The 6,609-nt window shown below is 43.2% G+C and overlaps 1 long non-coding RNA gene across 1 annotated transcript; it reads right to left on the bottom strand.

Moving 5' to 3' along the window:
- Positions 1-1,345: 1,345 nt before the first annotated feature.
- On the bottom strand, positions 1,346-5,629 carry LOC119433847 (uncharacterized). Its single transcript, XR_005188474.2, has 3 exons — positions 5,498-5,629; positions 3,975-4,078; positions 1,346-1,853 (listed from the first exon to the last, which is right to left on the bottom strand). It is a non-coding gene; the product is annotated as an uncharacterized LOC119433847 (long non-coding RNA).
- Between the last annotated feature and the right edge of the window lie 980 nt (positions 5,630-6,609).

The raw sequence follows: 6,609 nt of genomic DNA, 5'->3' as shown, positions 1-6,609 counted from the left end.
ACGTAGGTGGTACTGTCAAAAGTCCTCTTTTTTTACGTTGAAAAGATGTTATATGGATGCAATTGCTGGACATTTGTTACATTGTTTGGATATTAGTTTTGAGCCGAAATACGTAATAAGTACGTTCCCAAGATGTAATTTTATACATTCCCCAGCATGTGCGGCAATCGTGTAGCGTCTTTTTCACGTGATAGAAAAATGATACCAGCCTTGAAACTTTGGTTCCACAGCAAAATTTTATTTTAGAACAAGCATTACACATAATAAAGTTACCTTTCATAGAAAAAATAGAACTAAAACAAACTCACGTGTACATCCTCAAAGAGTATCTCAAGCTTTTATTCAGGATATGTTTAACAAAATGAAAGCTATGTTGAACAGCAAAAATGAGACCCATATCATACAGAATCTTAGGATATCGTTGCTTAGAAAATATAGAACTAGCTAAACCAGAGAAATAAATCCCTAAATCATGCCCTTGCAAAGTATACCTCAAGCTCTCGCTGAGGAATCCCTGTTATACCATACATAAAATGCAGGTAAGACAATATAGCATAAAAAAATACTAAGATGAACAGCAAGACCTGAAATGTCGAAGCGATGAATAGCATGAACTTCAACAAGAGTTCTTTTGAACACGCAACTCTTACATCTGGCAGCATAAAGCTCAATATTTTCTCAGATATATTTGTGATCTTTTCAAAATGCAGACAATTCATGTGCAAGTAAAACAAAATCAATAGATGTGCAAGTAAAATCTGCGAAATGTGACTAGAAAGTTGGTCGAAGCAAAATCCACAAAACCTGACTAGAAATACACAAACTACAAACTTCCAGGAGTGATGCACACATCTTCTGTCAGCAGCACGCTGGCGTGACAAGTCTCGGCAGTTGCATAGCAAGCTGGGCACTTGATATAGGAAACGGCACAAAGGTGCCAAGAATGGTAGAAAAACATTTGAGCAGAGTAACCAAGCAGGGCTTGCTGCTTGAACATCGTAGAAGGCCATGGCGTGGAACCGATGAATATAGGAGAGGCACACAAAGAACAGACACAGCACTGACTTTCAGAAAGCTGATTCTTGTTGAAAGTCAGCACTGTGTCTGTGTTCCTTGTCTTTGTGGTTCCGCGCTGTAGCCTTCTATGAAGAAAGAACACGTTGACCCACATCTACTCTACAGGAACAGTAACACAACTCTACAATATGTGTATATACACATATGACATAGAAGTCTATGTGAAGACCAACTGAATGGATAAATTATGCAGTAGAGCTATTGGTTGAACTTAAGACATGTATATCATTTACAAAGTATACACTTGGCACAGCAGTGGAGCACATGGCACATTCCAGACCTGGTGAAGCATTTGACAATATTGGAGCACTTGGTAAAATGGAGATGTAATGGGGCACTTGGTATACGTATACTGTAGAAACGGAGAGCACTCGCCAAAGCAGCGGAGCACATAACACAGTACTGGAGCACTTGGTGACTTGGTAATGCACTTCCCAAATGGAGACGCGATGGGACACTTTATATACTGGAGATGTGGAAAGCGCATGGCAGAGTGGCGGAGCACATAACAGTACTAGAGCATTTGGCACATTGGTGACATCATAAAGCACTTGGCAGTATTGGACGACTCGGCACACTGGAGCTCGACGCCACGGGTGATCGGTGAAAGTACAGCAGGCCTAGGAGACCGTGTCACAGATTTCCGGGCTGTTCAGTGGCACAGCGCTGAAGAAAGCAAGGTCACTCTGGCAGCTAGATGCCGCGGGTGATAGGTAAAGCTGCAACAGGCCGAGGGAACCATGTCACACATATCCGGGCTGTTCAGTGGCACAGTCCTGCGGAAAGCATGGTCACACAAGGTCAAAGAATTCAACATAAAATGCCGAGAGCTAATAACTTTTAACACAGTCTTTGGTGAGAAAAAAATCATATACCATTTTTAAATATTATGGATTTGTTAAAAAAACATGATACTTTAGGCTAAGATTTGCTCTCAATAAATTTTCTATATTCTTTCTACGTAAACATGAAGCGTAGGGAAAAATTTTAAGGGGGCTAGGGATTGTGCAGTAAGCTGTGGAATAGAGGAGTTTAGTGTGATGGCATAGAAAGATCGCTTCAGTGTATACGCCAAGGTATGTTATATTTCAGTTTGCCAAGATGACTGCGGAAGATTACGTGAAGTGATAAGTTTGAATATTAGCAAGGTGTACGGTGTGGATTCATTTAGAGCAACAATGACGCTAAAGATCATTATGATAAATATTTGTCTAGCAGTGAACTTAGAGGTACGAGATTTCTGGCTTTATATTTTTTTATTTAAATGGCGGTTGTGGACATAACCCTAAAGGAACTCGTAAGTATCGTAGTGTCCTAAATAACATACTGCATAGCTTTTGTATCAACCAGCCTCCCAAAAACCAAAACTGGTTCTAGAAAACCTGTATAGTACATTATTCAGGGTGGTCTGTGGCTTGCCAGAATAGTTTTTTTTTTCAAAATCCGGTATCAAAGTGGTATCGTGTCAGTACTTACATATACAGAGTGTTTCAATTTAGCTGCACAAACTTTTTAAAAATTGCATGTGGCACATAGCACAATTATAATCCTTGATCTAAACTACACGATGAGGCGGCCACTACTTCTGCAAGAAATCAGTACGCCTAATTGAATAATTAACACAGTTATCCTAATAAACCTTTTAATTGTTTTACGGCACATCTTTCAATCTACGAATTACAGCCGACGAGTTCGCAAGGTATATGCACTTGCAACGAATTCTCAGGAGTGAACCAGTCTCGAAATATTAATTTTCAAAGTGTCCTGCGAAATGCATGGGCGTTCCAGTGAACTTTTAAAGGAAAATGCTGTTTTATGCATTAAAGCAAAGTTAACTGGAACGTCCATGCATTTCGTAGGACGCTGTAAAAATTAATATGGCACATTGCAGACGTGGTCAAGCATTTGACAATATTAGAGCACTTGGTAAAACGGAGACGCAAAGGGGCGCTTGGTATACTGCAGAAATGGAGAGCACTCGGCACAGCGGCGGAGCACGTAACACAGTACTGGAGCACTTGGTGACTTTGACCACAGACCACCCTGAATAACGCACTATACAGGTTATCTAGAACCAGTCTTGGTTTTTGGGAGGCTGGTTGACACAAAAGCTATGCAGTATATTATTTAGGACACCATGATGCGTACGAGCTCTTTTTGTAGGGTTTAAATGTCCACAACCTCCATCTAAAGCAGAAAATATAAAGCCAGAAATCTCGTACCTCTAAGTTCACTGCTAGACAAAGATTTATCCTAATGATCTTTAGCGTCTTTGTTGCTTTAAATGAATCCACACCGTACAGCTTGATAATATTTCAACTTATCACTTCACGTAATCTTCTGCAGTCATCTTGCCAAACTGAAATATAACGTACCTTGGCATATACAGTGAAGCGATCTTTCTATGTCATCACACTAAACTCGTCCATTCCCCAGCTTACTGCACGATACTTAGCCCCCTTTAAATTTTTCCTTACGCTTCAAGTTTACGATGAAAGAATATAGTAAATAGGTGCTCCAAATGCACGGCTACACTCGACAGTGCCTAGTGTAAATGATAATAAGTGTACGTTTTGCTAAGAAGCTTACACAGTTATTTTGTTATAACTGTAGAAAAAATTACTGTTACCCTATTGTATCAATGAAGTTTACTACCTACCTGCCTACCCAATTCTATGACAGTTGCTTCCTCTTCAATACCGGAGAGCTTGAGTGCAAGCCTCCCTCATGCTATCTTGCTCAGTTAGAAAAAATACGTCATTGCTGCTGCAGTTAACATGCAGAAAGGTTTTTTTTTTTTTTCAAATTGCTTTTGTATCCTAGGAGTGTATATTTCATAGCTGGTTTCACATTTGAAATATGTTTAAACCATTGCGACACATATGAAGACACATTACCTTGGCAATGGCAGTTCTGTGCCTGGCAGGAGCGTGACGCAGCCACTCCCAGATGGCTGTTTCTACAGCAAATTCGCTGGTCTCATGGCCAGTCTGGACGGCACCTATGTTAAATAAATATTTTGTCATTACATGAAAAAAAAGCATTCAAAATCAAACATACTTATTTATTGACACAGTAAGCAAATTACTACATCTCGAACTTCCTCACAGAAAAACTATTTTATCACCTCAACAACTCAGCCAATAAAAAAGATCACAAAAAAAAAAATTGGTGGTGCTCCAAATGCTCTGATGTATACAATGTGCAAAATACGCATGCTTCCACTCCAACCACGTTCCACCTGTTAAGGAATTCTTCGCAGACTCACATTTTGAACAAATAACTCTTTAATTGAGAAATAAGAGAAAAATAAGAGGAGTAACAACGTGTGTTACGACTGCTTCCATCGCGGGTCGCCCTCCTTCCTCCTCCATGTTGCCAGCCTAGCATTTCGATTCCGCTAACACACCTACATATGTTCTTGTCATTATCAAACAGCAGATCCAAAACACGTAGCAGGTGCATTTGAAGTGGAAGCGTGCTCTAATTTTCTTTAAATTTATCAACAAAATTTAAGCTAGGTTAAGGCAACACATACACATACCTAGACAGCCCCACGGGGGGGGGGGGGGGGGGGGTCTTCTAAAATATTCTAGCATCTTTCATACACATACCTAGACAGCCCCACGGGGGGGGGGGGGGGGGGGGGGTCTTCTAAAAAATTCTAGCATCTTTTGGAAGATTCCGGAAACACCCGTGTGCTCTTAGAAGTCGGAGAAGCGGTGTCAGGGACCTGTGGGTAATGTTACATTGTAGAGCCCACTTTGCAAGCGAAGCTGCGAAATTTTAGCTGCTAGTGCTTTGGCTTGCTGCCCGTTCTGCGGTTTCCTGTACGTCAGCGTTAAATACATCGGAAAACCGTTCTTCTGAATGCTCACCGGCTTCGGATAGACACCAGTCGCCGAAAACCTCAGCATTACGATCTGAACAATCTGAGCTGCTTTCTGTGCAATCCAGGCCGGTGTTTTGAAGCGATGCCTTGCGCTTTATTTACTGGTCTTATCATCCACCACTCACGGCCAGCTGATCCCGTTGATAACGTGAGCGGACCGTCACTCTGCCCACTGACCAAGCGCAAAAAGCGCGAAGAGGCATTAGCATCGGAAAGGCATCGCTACAAAATACCAGCCCTGAACAGTAGCGCGGCCTGTAGCCGCGCTACTGCTAACAGGCGTTGCGCTTACTGCACTGAAGCTAGGATACTCGCTTGCGGTTCACTTTTGGACACGCTACTGCTAGCCCGTCGCGAACGCTTACTGAGCTGCCGGTGCGCAAGGCTGTCGCCTGCCTCGACAAGCTGGCCAAGCGCTTTAAACATTTCGGCAACCTCGCGGCGTGCTCTGCTCTTGACATCTCTCAACATAGTGTTCATTATCAATGCACATAAGCATGCTGGCTACGCTAACAAACGTTTACTTACCGTTACGAGACAAAGGGCTGCTGTTCCCACGGGAGCTCACATCGCGCCTTCTGTCGATGGTGCGATAAACAGACGTTCAAAGCTTGCGTTTCGTACGGCTTTCTGATCGGTGGGCACTCTGGAGGACGCCAGTGACGATCACGCAGCCCCAGCCCCAACAGCACTTCAAATAAAATCACAGCATATCCACGGGGTGAATGATGATGAGTGGGCGAAGCTCCGGAGGGAATCATCGGATCTCCCGCTTAAGGGGACGCTAGCACAAACGCGTTAGAAACGTGCAGTACTCTCTAGTAAGGCGGAGCGGCCACAGCTTCTTACGCAGCCATTTAAACATGCCGGAACGTGCACCGCGTTTGCCGACGCCATCACATGACTGCTGAGAGAGTATACCCCCCGTATTCATAAACGCTCCTCGACTTGAACTTGACTTGCCACCGCCTTGGGCAGCGCGTTCGAAACGCGTTGAAGGTAAGGCGGAGAGGCCACAGCGTCTTACACCAGCTTCTTACACGGGCCGTAACGCGCTAGCACAAACGCGTTAGAAACGCGCTGGAAACGCGGCCTTTCGTTAATGTTGGGTATTTATTGCCATCGTGGTGCGTGTGTCTATGTGCGCTTCGTGGCGTAGTGGGCTAACGCCGCGCGCTCGGAAGCGAGGGGTCCCTGGTTCGATTCCGCGCTACAGACACAACTTCGGGATTTTTTTTTTTCTCATTTTTCTCAGTCTGGTTACACACTACTACTACGACGACGGGGACGGAACGGGTGCCGCTATAAGGAGCTTCGCTCCTAAAAACTAATGCAAACACGCGACTTCAAGCTCACTCCGGCTCCGAGAAGAATGATGCAATCGCAACGCAATTTTCGCAAATACGCCGCCAAAGCAGGCAGAAGGAAAACGCGAGACGTTGCGCCAAACTGCTTCTTGCCAATTCTTCTTTAAAATTGCTACTATATTTATGTTATTATTTTATAATATTAAATGTAATAATATGTAATAATAACTATACAATAACGCAACGTTAACAAGGTTTTGTCTTTAAAGTATAACTGAAAGGCTGTTGATTACTGTAGGCGCCATTTTGTTAAGGACAATTTTCAGGATTTAG

The sequence above is a fragment of the Dermacentor silvarum genome, chromosome 11, assembly GCF_013339745.2.
Source record: "Dermacentor silvarum isolate Dsil-2018 chromosome 11, BIME_Dsil_1.4, whole genome shotgun sequence".
NCBI lineage: Eukaryota > Metazoa > Arthropoda > Arachnida > Ixodida > Ixodidae > Dermacentor > Dermacentor silvarum.
Note: the sequence above shows the minus strand (reverse complement) of the source record. Positions and strands in the feature narration are given on the sequence as shown.